Source organism: Heterocephalus glaber, unplaced genomic scaffold (genome assembly GCF_053883595.1).
Source record: "Heterocephalus glaber isolate CG9 unplaced genomic scaffold, H.glaber_assembly_v1.0 deba00001600, whole genome shotgun sequence".
NCBI lineage: Eukaryota > Metazoa > Chordata > Mammalia > Rodentia > Bathyergidae > Heterocephalus > Heterocephalus glaber.
In genome coordinates this window covers 16,270,535-16,287,279 of record NW_028258372.1, presented here as the reverse complement: position 1 = coordinate 16,287,279, position 16,745 = coordinate 16,270,535, and the positions used below count along the sequence as shown (strand labels likewise).

The 16,745-nt window shown below is 49.5% G+C and overlaps 1 long non-coding RNA gene across 3 annotated transcripts; it reads left to right on the top strand.

Annotated features, from left to right (window-relative positions):
• Positions 1-226: 226 nt before the first annotated feature.
• On the top strand, positions 227-11,993 carry LOC106010075 (uncharacterized). 3 transcript variants are annotated; one of them, XR_015444540.1, is made up of 5 exons: positions 229-732; positions 1,611-1,709; positions 11,084-11,271; positions 11,355-11,414; positions 11,747-11,993. It is a non-coding gene; the product is annotated as an uncharacterized LOC106010075 (long non-coding RNA). The 3 variants fall into 3 exon arrangements; XR_015444539.1 differs by having other exon boundaries at positions 227-732; positions 11,084-11,414; XR_015444538.1 differs by having other exon boundaries at positions 233-732; positions 11,084-11,993.
• The last annotated feature ends 4,752 nt before the right edge of the window (positions 11,994-16,745 follow it).

The window sequence follows — 16,745 nt, the reverse complement described above, 5'->3', positions numbered from 1 at the left end:
TTGGCTGTAGTTTAGCGTTAATGAATCATGAGATTCATTATGAATTATGAGATGTCATTAAATAGACACACATAAAACATGTGTGTTTGTTAGTTGATGAAAATGTTGCGTCCAACCTGGGTGTGGTGGTCCACACCTGTAATCCCAGCTATTCAGGAGACTGAGGCAAGAGGATTGCAAGTTTCAGGCCTGACTGGACAACTTAGTGAGACTCTGTCTCAAAGCACAAAATAAAAAGGGCTGAGGATGTCGCTCAATGGTGCAGCACACCTGGATTCAATCCCTGGTACTGCAAAAAAAACAAAACAACAAAACCAGTGTGTCCAGACAGGCTTGTAGAAACCTGATCCTGTCTTTCCCTTAGAAGCAGTGATTCAATATTCTTTAATTCAGTATTTGTAATGACTCTGCAGAACATTACCATAAATAACAGGGGCCAGCTGTACACATACCTGCTTAATAGATTAAAACACACAGCTCTACTATTTACAACATTCCCACTGAGAGACTGCTTCCCTGTACCGTGCATCTGGGCTGGTCTTTCGACTGGCCTTGACCGTGAACCTATGCCAGTGTTGCATAAGTTCTGGAGCTGTGCTTTTGCCTTGGTGCTCTCAGAACACTCTCCCAGGACCACCAAGTAAAGAAGGAGCTGAGCATCCTGAAGAATCAGAAGCCACATAGAAGACAACCAAGGGACCCAGCTGCCAGCCAGTACCACCTACGACCTGTGTGAGTGAGGATATCTTGGACTTTCCAGCCCAGCCCAGCCCATCCTCCAGCCAAATATAGCTGTCTGAGCCCAGGCAAAACCAGCCAGAGCTGTCCAGTTGACACAGGATTGTGAGGAGTAATAAACTATGCTGTTAAAGGCATAAATTTTAAGGTGGTTGGTTTGCAGGAAGCAATACCATATACACCTGCCCTTCTGGAGTTCAGTGCAGCCAGGGTACTTGCTTTTGCAAATTCTATGTGACACGGGTCACTTCCTGGTAGAATCATTTAATTGTTTTTCCCTTGTTGTGGCAATCAAGGAGGTGAGCATTGATAGAGAAGAGCTGTGAGACTGAATGGAAGCCTGGTGTGGTGGCGCGTGACGGTGACGCCAGCACTGGAGAAGCTAGGGCACAAGGATCCCAAGTATGAGCTAAGCCTGGGTGACCCTGTCGCATAACTTTAAAAAGGGGGGCTGGGGTTGTAGCTCAATGAGAAGGTCCTGGGGTCAAAGCCCAGTGCCAAGAAAAAAATGTATTTTTTAAAAGATTGAATAGAATGTTGAATCAACACACAAGCACAGTTGCCCTGGACAGATGCCGGAACCCACAGAAAATACGATGTGAGCTATAATGCAAATATTAACTCTAAGATTTTGGAGCTGTTTATTATAATATATCTAGTCCATCCTACATAGAGTTGGTCTATCAAAACTAGAGATTTTAACAGCTATTTGCAATGTAATACATTTTCCCGCTCACCTAAGAATTTCTAGACCTCTCTGGGAAGAGGAAGAAATGTTTGAATTTAGGCTGATAGTTCAATGCAAAGTTGACTGTCTGAGATTCATTACAAATATTACTCTGTCTCTTTGAATCCTTTCATTCTGTCTGCAGTTGTTGGTGCCCTTGCTGATGAATTCTATAAACGACACTCATGGACACTGATGAGAATCTGATAGTCCTGTGGAGAGCAAAGAGTTGATCCTGAACCAGGTCAGTGGCCATAACACACAGGGGAGAACAGAACACCAGTCAGCTGAGCTCTCTGTCTTTCCTAAACTTTTCATTATCACAGGCAAGTTCACCTTACAGCTCAACTGGTGTGCAACAATTTTCTCATATGTCAGGTGAAATGAGAAGTCAAATGTGCCCTGAAATCTAAATGCTAGCTGATAAAAATGAAAGTTCTTTAATGATGTTTCTCAAAAAATCACCTACTTACCTCTACAGATGGGGCAGCAAACACTAGTTAGGTTTACAAATAGTAACACTTGAAGTGTTTCTATACAAAAATCCCCTTAGCTGGAGAACATGGAGAAAGATCTTTACTGAGAAGAAAGACTTGCACTTGGGTTTCATTGTCAAAGTCGGAAGTGGCCATTGGCACACACAGAGACACAAGGCAGATTCATGCATGCAATGGAAGAGCACTGAGGACATTTGAACAAGTGTAATGATCAATGCCATTATCATTCCACATTGCTGTCAGTATTGCTGGTTGCTTCAGATGGGTGTTGATCTGCATTAAAATTTACGCTATTGGAAGGTCTGGGTATTTGTGACTTTCCACATATAGCCATTTATTTTGCTAAATGCCAGACTCTGTCATAGTGGAATTCATTTCCCCAAACTGCTTGGTCCATAACTTTCATTCACTCTGGTCACATCCTTCAAAATTTGGGACAAGGACTGACAAGGATTCAACTTGAGCCAAACCAGTATAAGTGGTTTTGATTTTGAATTAAAAGAGGAATGGCTTGGAATGGACATAAAGGAGGACTTCCGGGTAAACATCTCTCTCTGAATTAGGAGCTCAGTGCCCTGCTGATCTAGGCCAGCACCAGATCCCATCTTGTCCAGAGCTACCCTCAGTGTGTGACCCTCATGTGACTGCTGAGCTTGGGCTGCCCCTGTGTTCACCTCCTGCTGGCTCCTCACATCCCCTTGTGCACACTTGCCCCCCATTAACTCCAAAGGCACCAATTAATAATGTAACCCTGGGAAGCAAGAAGGAGAAAGGGTAAGTGCCTCTCATACAGCCATGTTCTATACTCTTTCTCCCCCTCTGCTTTCTCTGGAGTTCCTTTTCTGCCTTTCCAGCTCTGGTGCACTCATTTCCCATGCCCAGTTCCCCTCAGGAAAGCAAAGCCAGCTGAGCCACATTAGACCTGCAGTCTCTGAGGCCAGCCACCTGCCATTGTGCCTCTAGGGTTGGAGGTGCAGGGTGGGCCCCAGGTGTCCCTAGCACAAGGGGAGTCCCAAGATATGAGGTTGAGGTAGGGATGCCCTGTACCTCTTTCCTGCCCTGAACTCTGCAGCAGATCAACAGCACCATGAGGCCCCTCCATCCAGTGAGGAAACGTCTGTTTAGGCCTCCACTGACCTGAAGGCAGAAGGTGGCCATGGGGACTCGGTTCCCCCCCCAAAGCCTACAGGGTTTTCTGACTGACTACCACGGAGAGTTAAATAAATAACTTTACTGAGAACCCAAGCATCAGGGGGCAGGACTCTTTCCCTGGAGATAGAAGTTCTTGTTAAAATCAAGAACAAAGGGAGCAAGGACAAGCCAAAGCAATGGCAGCAGTGTATAAAGAAAATACTTGGAACGAGAAGACACAGTTCCTGGTTTCAGCTGGCCTCAGATGGGCTGCACTGGCCTGGAGCAACTCACTCAGTGCTCTGAACCTCTGCTTCTGCTGTAAAAAGGGAGCGGGCCTTCTCACCTCACAGGGTCACTGTGAGGCTAAATGGAGGCTCTGCGTAGGATAAGGTATTAAGGGGAAACGGTTCTGCAGTGAAATGGACAAGCGGCCTGCGTTCCCCTTCACCTAGGGTACAGTGAGAGCTGTTTTCCCCAGGCAGGCGCTCATGGTTCCTGACATGTCGGTACTTGTGGCATGTTTGCTCGTGTGTCAGGAGAAAGCTCCTTTTATTATGAGATTGGAAAATCACTGCCCTGATAATTATTGCCCATTACAGCTAGGAGAATAGGAGCCCTGGTAGGTCAGAATTCTCCTTCACATAGCCCCAAGGGCTGGAAGTTCAGGGACAGATGAGCAGAGGAGGGCAGAACTGGGCTTGAATTTGGGGTCCTGGCCCATCTGCAAGATTCTCCAAGCAACAGCATGTTTTCCTGTGGCAGTGTGGCTGTCTGGGTCATAGTGTCCACTCCCTGCCTCACTCCCTTTCTCCCTTACCTGTGCCACTCTGGTATTACACCTCCCCATTAAGCCTCAATATACAAATTTTGCCTAATATACTTTTTCCGGTCTGGGCATAGTAGCACATGCCTATCATTCCAGCACTCTGGGAGGCTAAGGCAGGAGGATCTCAACTTTAAGGCTAGTCTGGGCAACTTGGTGACTTAGTGAGACCCTATATCAAAATAAAACATAAAAGTGTTGGGGATAGAGCTCAGTGTGAAGGCCCTGGGTTCAATTCCTAGTACTACAGAAACAGACAAAAACATAAAAAAAAAAACATAAAAGCTTTTTCTAGGAGACAGTCACTTTGACCCACACCCTCATCTCCTGGCCTTCTCTGGAAGGACCTATACTCAAGTACTCCCCTCGGAGCCTTTGGACAAGAGGCCAGGACCTCTCCTGCAGGGACACCTAGTACAGTGGTGAGGACCAACAGCGTTTATGAGGCTGCCTTTCTTGGAACTGGGTCCTGGGAAGGAGCAGGCCCAGCAGGAAGCCAGTTTCTCAGGTGAAGCTCTGGAGAAAAAGCTTTCCTAAGGCTCCCGGTCCCACCCACAATGCCATGGACTTCTTTATTACAAAAGGGACAACTCTGTAAGAAAATAGCAGCTTCCAGATGCACTCTCTAAAATTGGAAACCATTTATATGAAGAAGTTATCCATGTTTATAAAATGAAATTAATGTTTCCCCTACTTAATAACAAATAGGTGAAAAAGAAAAATAGCTTCTTAACTTCGTATCACAACCTATTCATTGTACAAATCATCTGAAGAAAGTATTTTCCAGACTCAGGAAGCCATATGGAGTCAAGGGTTTTTAAACTGCCTGGAGGGGGGCCCCTGGAAATGCCAGGGTCTGTCATTATTGCTAAGTAGGCTTGGGACTTGCAAGTCAGCTCTCTGGGATGGGAATGAGCTCCACCCTGTCCTCTTCCAGGAATCTGTCACACCTCATGTTTGGTGGCTTTATTAAGTGAGGCCATGAAGAGGCCACGTTGGAGGCCAGGGCCCAGCTGTAACCCGAGAGTTCCCAAGCAGTGGTGCTGGCTCATCCCCTGGCCTGGCGAGAGCTGCTGTCAGGAGCAGAGCCAGCTGGGCCCTGAGGGAGGTAGGGATCCCAAGACCTCACCCCTGGATGGTGAGGAGTGGAGTCCTGGAGAGGCCAGCAGCTGGAAAAGCAGGTGCTATCTGCAGGCAGGCAGGGAGCGGCTTCCACCGCCTTCATCTTTCCCTCCCTGTCCTATGCACATCATCCTCCTGGGCTCTGTGCCCAGTCTGCCCCGGAGTCCAGCTCCTCCTCTTCCTCTCTGTGGGGCAGGGTTCAGTCAGGCCTTTTCCTCTCTCACCCACAGAGCAAGCTCAGATTGATCTCCGGCCTCCAGCTTAGCTTCCCTCCAGTCTCCCGTCCCCCAGTCATGAGGCAGGAATGGGGCAGCGCGCATGGGCCCAGTATTCTGTGTTTCTAGCAAGTGCTCTGGGAGATTCTGCTGCAGGCTGTTACCCTCTCCTTGGGTGAGAAGCACTTCAGCTTCCCTTTCCCCACACCCCACTTTAGGTGTCGGCTGGGGACAGGGGAGGGTGGCAGATATGCCAGAGGACCCGGGGGCCTCTCACATGCCGGGCAAGCACTGTATCCTGAGCCATAACTCTCACCTCACTCATTCTGATGTGTTAAAATTCGAGATTATCAGCTGCTGCACTGTTCCCAGGCCCCACAGCTGCACTGTTACCTGGGGGAATGGGTAACTTGGGTGTCTACAGAGTCCCAGTTCCTCTGTCACAAATCCTAGGACCAAAGCTCTCAGCATCACTGCTTTCTTCCTCTTGGATTCCATCACGATCAGTTCCAAGGCCAGGGTGCAGCTCTCTTTGTGTCTCCCCGCATCCTCCCTGGCCACCAGTCCAGCCCTCCTTCCACTAAAGGCTCCGGAACCCAGGAGGAGTGGTGGGAACTGGGCAGCCCCAGCGCCTCACGGTCTGAACTATGGCTCCTCAACTCTCACCCTGGCTGGTCCAGGGCACAGGTGGCAGCCCAGTCCCCTTCCCTCTGACTTCACAGAAGCATCCCCCAGACCTCAGCTCCCTGCAGGCCTGCACCCCTGTTCCTCAGGCACCTCTTCACACACCTCCGCATTCTCATCCTCCTGTAATCCAGTCTCCACAGTGGTCACAGAAATGTGAAAAACAGAATCAGCTGTATCGATTTCCTACTTAAAATCTTCCAGTGATTCCTATTCCAAGCAATTGGCTGGGCCTAAAAGACCCACATTAGCCTGGCCTGTGTGCTGTCCAGCCCCATCTCTACCCCGCCTCCCTATACGTTCAGCTCATCTTCGAATACATCAGACTCCTTCCCAAGCCAGGCCTTTGTGCCTGCTGTCTGGAGAGCTCTCCCTCTGCGCGCCCCATGGTTGGCTCCCTTCCTCTCAGATGCCACAACCAGAGTGGCCGTCCCGACCATCGATGGAGATAGTCCCCCTGTCCGCTATCACACTTTACCCCACTCTGTTTCCTTAGCACACAATGCCATGAGTTATCTACATGTTTATGGGCTGTCTCTTTTGACCAGGATGTCAGCTCCACAGGCCAGGAGGCTGCTCTCCTTGTTCGTGGGTTTGTCCCTGGGACTCAGCCCAGTGCCAGACACAGAATTAGTGCTCAACAAATGCTTACTCCGAACAAATGAGTCCAGGCCTCCAGATGAGGTGGCTTAGGCTGCTGGGTCATGGGAGTGGCACACTGCCTGGAGGCGCTGGCGTCTGTGAGCTAGCCAGACCCACAGCTGAGACTGGTACTCCCTGTCCTGGTGAGGGCACGAATGCTGGCCACCAGGAGTGGACACCCTCTCCTGGCACCTTCACCACCTCCAGTCTCTCTTCAGTGCTCATCTGACTTACATCCTCTGCTTTACTCATTCAAATCTGTTTTATTTTTTCAGTTTTATTTCTTTCAAATAGATTAGAATATGCCAATGGTTTATGTAGAGTTTTAAAAAGCTAATAGATCTTGCACTTGGGAGGCAGAGGCAGGAGGATCATTGCAAGTTCAGGGCCACCCTGGACTACATAGTGAGACCCTGTCTCAAAAAAACCAATCAATCGGGCCGGGGATTTAGCTCATTGTTTCTGCCTGCCTCACAAGCACAAGGTCCCAAGTTCAATCCCTGGTACCAAAGAAAAAAGCCCAATCGATCGATCATCAATCAATCAATGCTACTATATTCTAATACACAAGATGATCTCCTCAGCTATTGTCAAATTTGGGGGGTTGGGATGTAGCTCAGTGGTACAGCATATGCTTTGCATGGCAAGAGCCTGGGTTTGATCCTCAGAAGAAAGAAAGAGAAAGAGGGAGGGAGAGAGGATGGGAAGGAAGGAAGGAGGGAGGGAGGGAAGGAGGGAGGGAGGGAAGGAAGGAGGGAGGGAGGGAGGGAAGGAAGGGCAAGAGAGGAGAGGAGAGGAAAGGAGGAAAAGTTGGAGGCTTTTTTTCTTCAGGGCCATTTATAGCCTAGTACAATTGTAGTTAGATCAATTTACCACTTACAAATCTTATAAAAGGATACAACATATTTAAATAATTCCTCTGTCAAACAGCTCTCAAACCATGTAAAAGTGATTATTCAAGGGAAAATGAGCTGACACTTAGCTGCTTCACCAATTTTCTTTTGTCTGCATGTATGTGTGTCTGCAATATTATGAACTTCACAAAATTGTCCTTCCAAAACATCCGATTCTTGATTAAATGAACACTACTTCTATAATTCCCTGATAAGTAAAATGAGCATTTCCACATGAATTAGATATGCCAACTTGTTAATAGCTTCCTGGAGGTTTTGTTTTTGTCATTGTTCAGGCATCATAAACACCACATTACAATCTGGAAATAAGAATGTTCTGCACACAGTTGATTCCCCAGTGTAGACTGGATGTTCCACAAGACAGCTTTCTCTCCTGTCTCTATTATAATACATGACAACAGTTAATTGGTTAGAAAAATATTTCACATTGTTTTATTTTAGTGAAACTCACCAAATTCAGATCATCTGGAAGAGGACGCTGGTCTAGCTTTTAAAATTAGAGAATACCAGATCTCAGACTTTCAAAAGGCAGAGTGCCTGTTGTACCCAGCCTTGTGTCCCTGGTGTTTAGCTGGGTAATTTAAAGGCCTCGCTTCCTCATCTGTAAAATGGCCGCCATGTCCACAGCCAATATCTTCACAGGCCTGTCAGGAAGACAAGGTGCTTGGAACAAGGAACAAGCTTGCAGAAGGCACCTAACAGATGCTACCTGTCTAACAGGACTCAGTAATCATCACTTGAGGATGAGATACAAGTTGCTACCTTTAACAACTCAGAATGCTGCCTAAGAGTTTCTGGGAAGACATCCTGTTCAGTCTCCTTCAAAAACTGATGAGTCATTTATAATTCACAGCACCATTTGTATACCAACAATTATCCTGCTAAAGTCCTGACAAAAGCTGTTTTCTTTTTTTCTTTTGCAGTACTGGGGGTTGACCCCAGGGCGAATTCCCCAGAGCCTGTGCCCCGTTTTATTTTTAATTTCAGGACAGAAATTAAATTTAATTTCACAGAGTTGCTAAGCTGCCCAGGCTGAACTGGAATTTGCAATCTTCCTGCCTCTTCCTCCTAGAGTGCTAGGATTACAGATATGGGACACTATGCCCAGCTCAGGGCTGATTTCTTAAGTAAACTTAACACTCTCCTTGCACTCTTGCTTATCCTTTAAATTTTCTTAGCAAATCTTTTAACCCATGTAGAAGATAGCTTTCAGTTTAGCCTGACCATGTTCACTTACCCACATTTAAAATTAGGGGAATCTAAAGGAACGAAGTTATGTGGTGCTTTTAAACAATGGAACAATACACAGGCTGGCTACCACAGAGCACACACATCTGTTTCTGAGGTGGAGCTTTGGTTCAGCCAGTTCACTGGCTATACCATTTGGAGTGGTTCCCCTCCTAACCACTTCCTTTGCCTTAAACCCCCTTGTTTAATTCCATCTTGGAAGAGTCTTTGAATTTGTTACAGGGATCTGCAGTTTCCACTTCGTTTTTCCTAACTTATTTATTTAGCGAGTCCTCATGGTTTTGTTGTTAAGCTTAGCAAGGCATTTCATTATTTAGGTGACTCGTTTCTTGGCTCCAGATAAGTGATAGCAAAAGCAAGCTCAGAATTAAACAAAGCTTTAAGGGATTGAACTGGCCAAGACATACCCAGCCTACCTCAGACGTGTGAGGGGCCCAGAAAGCCACATTCCTTATCAGGCAGCCTCTCCCCACTGCTCCCACTCAGACGGGTGAGGGGCCTGGAAGCCTCTGTCCAGAAGATTCTCCTAGCACTGGACCTCCACTGGCATGGCCTAAGTTCCTCAGAGGAACACAAGCTTGAGAAGTCTGGTTCTGTGGCATCCTTGGAACTCCATGCTAGACTGTGGTGGCACAGGACGATGGTCCCTGTGCTCAGCCTATGTCCCACCTCCCTTCCCGGAAACAGGGGTGTACACAGTGTTGGTCCAGATGTTGGTGCCCTCTCACAATTCACGTTGAAAGCAGTCCCCGCTTCGACAGTATTCAGCAGTGAGGCCTTGAAGACGTGATTGGGTCAAATGGGCTCTGTCCTCATAGATAGGATTAGAGCCCTTAGAAGAGGCACTGAGGGAGTAATTTAGGAATCTTTGTGCCCTTTTGCCATGTGAAGAAACAACATTCATCTCCTCTAGAGGCTGCAGCAACTGCCACCATCTCGGAAGAAAGCAACGGCCTCATCAGACACCATACCTGTTCACACATCATATTTGGACCACCAGGCTTCAGAACTCAGAGATAAATTTTTGCTGTTTAAAAATTAACCAGTCTCAGATATTCTGTTAAGTATCTCAAGGAGATTAAGACCCCACAGATACAGGGGTATGCACACTGGCAACAAGTCCTCCCAGGGCGAACAGACCCGGGATGGGACCTCTGAAGCCCTAGAGTCCCTGTAGAATGCTTCAGAAGGGAGCCCCGAGGGCCCATCCCCTGAAAGTGTTTCCCAAGGCAAAGAGCCAGTGCTGGCTATTTTTCACATTGTCAATGCCGCTCCTGACCCTAAACTGTATTGGAGACAGGAGCTCCGTCAATTTCAAGAGAATGGATTATTTAAAACACTGTGGTGTGTTTTTTAGATCCTAGCAACCGTAAGTGAAGTTAGGGAAGGGAAAGAGCCTAGAGGCTGGGGTTGCTGCAGGAGCCTTCCTGGAGGAGGCCACCGTGAGAATGAAGTGGAGGATGTCCATTGCTGCCATTTTTATCAGGCTTTAAGACAGCCTCTTCACCTGGTGGCTTTGTCACATTATCAGTCATATCACGTGTTTTCTTTTCTTTCTTTCCCTTGTCTTTTTTTCTTGAGTTTTTGTCTGGAAAACCACGCTGGGAAGAGCTCCATTTCTGCCCATCTCATTTTTGTGGCCCACAAAATGAAGACAAGCTCCTAAAGATCACCATTCTTCGGGCAAGAAGATTTAAAAAAAGAAACATACTCACTCCCAAGATGACTGTAAATGCCATGTCCTGCAAACATGTACAATAAAAAAAGACCACCACTCCCACTCACCTTACTCACACGTGCTTAGATTTTTCAAATATAAAAAAAATGTTTTTTAATGGCTTCTAAGATTTTCAGATCACTTCTACCATGTTCAGGGGCCATGAAAGTTTCAGAGATTTCCAAAGAGAAACATCCTGTGTGGAACAGGTTGCCTCGGGTTCATCAGTGCAATGACACAGGTACTCTCTACACGACCATCCCGACTTGGCCCGAATTGTCCCTTCTGTCACTTGCAGGTGTTATGACAAGTAACAAACCACAGTGGAAATGTTTGAATTTTCCTGTCTCTGTCCCTAAAATACCTCTCTGGGACGCCGTAGTGGTGACAGGAGATAAAACTCTGTGTAGCTGTCCTATAGCTTCTGCCTTTTCTGTGGGCTGGGCTGCAGACCTCCTTCATAGTAATGTTTGTAATTGTAAAGTTTATTCTTCGGTGTAGGACATGAATGATAATAGGTTTAAACAGCTTCACAACTAAAGCATAAAGGATGAGGGACACGGATTTCTTGGATCTTCAATTTTTAAAAAGCTGAAGAACATTGTTCTGGCTTTGTTTTCAGTGCTGGGGATTGAATCCAGGGCCTCACACATGTTAAGCATGGCTGTACCACTGGGCACACCCCAGCCCTGTCCTGGCTTCCCCACTACAGAGGCAGTGATGAGGGGGAAGAGCCTGGATGCTGTGTCACCCAGACAGACTCTCTCCTGCAACTTCTGCTGTCCTCCACTACACACAACTAGAGGCCAGGTGAGCCACCCTTCATTCATTCAGGAGGCAGCTGTGACTTGGGGCATCTCTCACCCTCCCTCACCCTCGATTTCTTCCTGCAGTAACAGCCTCTCAGGGCCAATGGGAAAGTTAAAGAACCAGAACTGCATAGCTGGTGCTCAGTAAGTGGTCAAAATAAGTCTTGAAGAGTCAGTGCCTGGAGCCCAGTGGCTGCACTCAGGCCTGGGGGGGGGGTGCCCTCCTGCTCTGGTCCCCCCTGGGGGTGGGGTCTGCACAGCTGGGCGTGGGGATCACCAGCAGCCACAGCAGCAACGAGGAGTTCTCTGTGGTTGGGATCATAGCCAAACTGTGATTTCCACAGCTGGAGCAGAGATGATTCCAGCAACTCAGCCGTCTCCAAATGTTACCTCTTTCCCCAGTCAATACTGGGAAAATATTAGCAAACTAAAGCTTAAAACATGACCATTTGCCATTTCTCATTTTTCCCTTAAAGCGTGAAAACAAAGGGCCTGTCTGGCCTGGTTACTGTTCTCCGTCTCTGAAGGGCTCCAGGCAGTGCAGGCACAGCCTCCCACCTTGCTAATGCTCTGCCATTACTCCTTCCTGTGCTGTCCTCCCTCCGAGGGTTGGAGGCCCACACCAGCGGAGAAGGTGCTGTTGACTCACTCTCACAACTACCAGTCTTTGTGTTATCAGGGCCACAATAAAACACTGCCTTTAAAAATTCAGCAATTAAAAGACTCAGGACTCTTGGCATAATTTGTCTGCCAATCTATTTTTATATGAAGGTTGCGGTGTGATGGAAAATAAACCCCAGAGAAGTGTGATTACTTTAACAAGTCCTCCCAGTAAAGACGTTTAGGCATTTTCTAATCCCCCCCCCAAAAAAACATAACAAAAACTACCCCTCTAATTCCACAGGGATATAAAAGCTTTAAGAAACAATGACTGACGGCCCTGAGATCTGGAGGTCCAGTACCTCAAAGAATGAGGGGTGGTTCAGGCTCAGAGCAGAAGTTCTGCATTTAGGAAAAAACTGAAGTGGGTGCAGAATGCTGGTTCTACAAGGATGGCTAGAAAACGGAAATTTCTATTACAGAATGTATCCAATGCCACACACCTGCATGAGGTTTCCTAGAAGTCCAAGCACACACTAATGAAGAGCTTACAGATGAGAAAGGCTTTCTCCTACATATATGTGTGTATAGATAAAATCATGTCGTATACTCTAAATAGATACAATTTTTACTTATCAATAACAGTTGCCCTTCCAGCACTCGACAAGAACACCTGCCCTGCTGAACCCCTTTCGGGCCCATCTGCGGCCTACCCAACCCACGGCCTTAGAGCTTACTCGCTCGCCAGGGGAAACTCCAAGAACGTTGCTGGAAAGCAAAAGCAGGGGTTCTGTGGGCACGAGACCCCCCCCCCGCGCGCGCGCGCCCGCCCGCGCGGTCAGCCCGGCAACGCCGCGGCGCGCGCGCCATCCTGTGGCCGCAGCGGGAACTGCACGAGACCGCGGCCTCAGCGCCCTCCGCCGCGGAGCGCAGCGCAGGGCAGCTGGAGACCAGCGACCGAGCAGATGCTTCGCTTAAAGTTGCCATCGTTCCCCACCAGGATGAGTCAACTTCTTCCCCCAAAAAACAAAACAAACGCTCTTCTTGTTTCTTTAGAACCACAGGTCTGCAGGACGGGACACAGAGGCGGCCAGCAGTCCTGGGCTAGAAGCGCTCCGCCGCCCTCTCCTCCGCGCCCCCTGCCCGCCGCCGGGGCAGCTGTCCCACGGGCTCCCGCCTCCCCTGCTGGCCCCCCGAAAAGCGAGGGGCGTTTCCCGCGCACAACTGCCCGCCTGTGGGAGCCAGCCGGGAAGGGGGCGTTGCTGGCGTCCCCTCCTGCCCAAGGTGCTGCAGCAGGCCGGGAGGCGGCAGAAGCCTGAGCCGGGCCGGAGGTCAGGGCTCGGGACGGGCAGAGCCCACAGCCCAGGTCCGCGCGCCACCGCCCGGGGCGCCCTGCAACTGCCCCTCGGGGCGGGGCCTCGGGGACCCGGGGCAAGCAGCTTCCGTCACCCGAGCGTCGGCTGCGGGAAAAGCTAACTGCAGCTCAGCCTCGCGGGCCGCAGGCCCCGGCGGGACGGCCTCCCGCACGGGCTGCGCCGAGGCAGGGCGGGGCCCGCGCGTGTGCGGGGGGACGCCGCGCACCGGGCCCTGAGCGGGGAGGAAGAAGTGGGCGGCTCCAGCGTGGCGCTGAAGACTGGGCTCCGGCCCAACTTTCTCCAACCTGAGGCCCCGCCCCTTACAGGTTCCACTACCCGCGCTGCGCCACCTAACCCTGCGCCTTCCCCACCCAGCCAGACCCCAGCAGAGCCGCGTCTGTAGGCGGTCAGGTCACTGTGAATAAACCACGTACCTTTTTTCCCTCTGGACTGGGCACTGAACCCAGAGCCTTCGTGGTGAGCCAAATCTCCCAACCCCATCCTTTTAAATTTGTTTGTTTGTTTTTAATTTTGAAACAAGGTCTCACGAAGTTGTTAAACTGAGCTCCCAGTGCTCCTGCTTTAGCCTCCCAGAGTACTGGGATTACAGGTGTACACCATCCCACCCAGCTTGTCTGTCCATCCGTCTTGGCTTCTCTTTTCTCTCTCTTTCCCTTTCTTTCTTTCTTTCTATCCTTCCTTCCTTCCTTCCTTCCTTCCTTCCTTCCTTCCTTCCTCTCTCTTTTTCTTTCATTCTTTCCTTTTTCTTTTGGAGACAGGGCCTAGGCTGGCCTTAAACTCACCAAATTCCCCAGGCTGCCCTTAAATTCATAATCCTCTTGCCTCAGCCTCCTCAATGCTGACATTACAGTCCTGTTATCTATTATTTATCAGCTTATCTATTTGTTTTAGCTTCCCCATGCCAGATATTCACTTAATTAAAGGCCACCCAAATGTCACCTTCTCAGAGAAATTTACTTTTATGCCTCTGCCAAAACAGCCCCTGCTTCCGCCTCTGCTGTGGCATTATTCTAGGGAGAGGGGACAACAAGACTCAAGAGGACAAATGACACTTAGAGTGACAAGAGGGAGGAAGGGGAAATGGCAGGGGCCCAGTAAATGAGGCGGCAAGGCCAGGCTTGGTCCTATGGCGGCCATTAGCAGAACTGGGCTGGGGAGGCTGGCAGTGGGGAATCCAGGAGACCCGCTAGGAGGCCCCTGCAAGCCAGTGTGGCCTGGACAGGGCTGGAAGCCATAGAGATTGTGAGAGGAAGTCAGACTTAGGATGCGTATCTGAAGGTAGAATGGATGAGAATTGCCGATGGGTTTGGATGTGTTATATAAGGGGAAAAAGAAATACAAGACTATTTCTAGGATTTGTCCTGAGCAACTAGAAGAATAAGAACAACAACATCTGGGCCGGGGATTTAGCTCAGTGGTTTCACCGCCTGCTGCACAAGCGCAAGGACCCGAGTTCGATCCCTGGTACCAAAAACAAAACAAAACAAAGAAGAACAACATCTAATAGTTGTTGTTAGCCAAGTATTCTCCCAAACCCTTCACATATGTTAAGGCTCTTTAAATTTCATAACACTCCTACAAACCGTGGGTTATGATTGTGCCCATTTTACAGGAGAAGAAATTGAGGCCCAGAGATTTTGATCAATTTGCGCTGTTACAGCTAGTAAGTGGAGAAATCTGGATTCGAATCCGGAATTCATCACCTCATCGTTCTCCTTTATAAAGGAGGAATGCCAGAGAAGACTGGGGATGATGGGAGAGGAGGAGCTTCTCTGCTGCAGGATAGGAATAAAGACTTCTGGTTTAGGCAATGGCATGCCTGCTCTGAGTGATGGGGTCCTGGGACTTGGAAATGAGAGCGGCTCAGGCACTATTCTAAGTGGTGCTTCCTGTCTCTGAGGGTCCTGTGAAGACTGAGCTTGCTCCAGGAAAATGCTGAGTGCACACAGGAGACTTTGGGGTGTTCCTGGGCCCCAGGGCTCCCGGGACCGTCCTGGTGTTACTCACAAGCCTGCCTTCACCCACCACATGTCACCACATCTCACCCGCCTGACAGGATCTTTGAGGCGGTCTCCCTAAGGGACCCTTGAGTGAGCTCTGCTCCTTTCTTGCTCCCCAAAGTGCTGCTTCTGCACCTGCTGGGTTTATCCAGCTCCCTGTGGAATGGGAAGATGAACCAATGGCCTTTAGGTCTTTTTCACCTGTGAGGTAACATTGTTAATCTGGATGTTCTCTAAATTTAAAGAGCAAGACAACTTCATTCCACTGTTTCCATCAACAAAGTTGCTTCTCTGGTATATAATGGGCTTTGCTGCTGTTGCTTCGTGGGGAATTTCCAGTTAGTGAGTCCTGACAAGACCTAGGGCCCCACTTCTGCCCTCCCCAGCACAGCTCACAGGCTTCCAGTCCTGGCCCTGCCTGGAGGGAGCTCCAGCTGCCAGCGCCTAGGTGCAGGGACCGAGACCATGGGCGAGGGCAGCATACTGTGTCCTGTGGCGAAAGTCCCGGCAGTGGATCCGAAACCGTGTGCCAGGCCTGGCCTGCATCTCCTGCTGCCAGCCTGCCCTGTGCCCTGTGCGCTTCCCCAGCCGGGTTCCCGGGTTCTCCAGCCTCCCAGAGAACAGCCTGTGTGAGTGTCCTCATCAGCGAGCCCCTCGCCTGCCTGAAGCAGCCAGTTCAGTCTCCATCCTTTCCTCCCAGTGATGGCCAGGCTGGGCTTTCAGCTGCTGTCCTGTGCTGCTCTCCAATAACAGTGCTTGGGATTTTTCTGTTCTGGATCCCTGAAGGTAGGATTCCTGGCCTGTCACAGCCGATGCCATGTGCCAGTCCTCTTAGCTGCCTCTGAAGCTCAGTGTGCTCCACAAAGAGGAAGCTTCTCTTCCAGCGAAGCCTCAGAGCTTCCTGGCGAGAGTGGCTGTGCGGTGGCCAAACCCAGTTACAGAGGTTATAACAACTGTCATGTCCTGGTGACGACCTTTGGGTTCTTCTGGCTCTAAATGTGGTTTGACAAGTCTTGGTTTATATTCCCCCATCTTGGGGATTTCTTCTGACTTCACAAGTCCAACAGAGACTGGATGTGGATTCACAAGGGAAACAGAGCCTTGAGGCAGAGGTGGAGGCGCTGAGATGCTCTTTGGGGGTCTACAGGGTGCAGGGGGCTGGCTAGGCCAGGACAGAGACCCCCAGCGGGTGCCCCAGAGGCCCTCTGCACTGTACAGGAATGTGCCGTCCTCTGCCAGAAGGAAGGAAGCGGAGCTGCTGAGCCAGAACTGTATCCTGCAGACCAGTGTGTGCCTTGTTCCCTTGGAGTCTGAGCGCTGGCCCACATCTGCTGGGTGTGGTGTGCTGCCCACAGGCATGGCATGCATTGCATCATGCACACTATTAATGGTCCTACTACTTACGGTTATTAAGACAGTGAACCACTTCCATCCTGCTTGGTAAACAGCTGCTGCCCCATCCCCCAGCCCCTGCCACCTGCCACCTGTCTATCATTCCC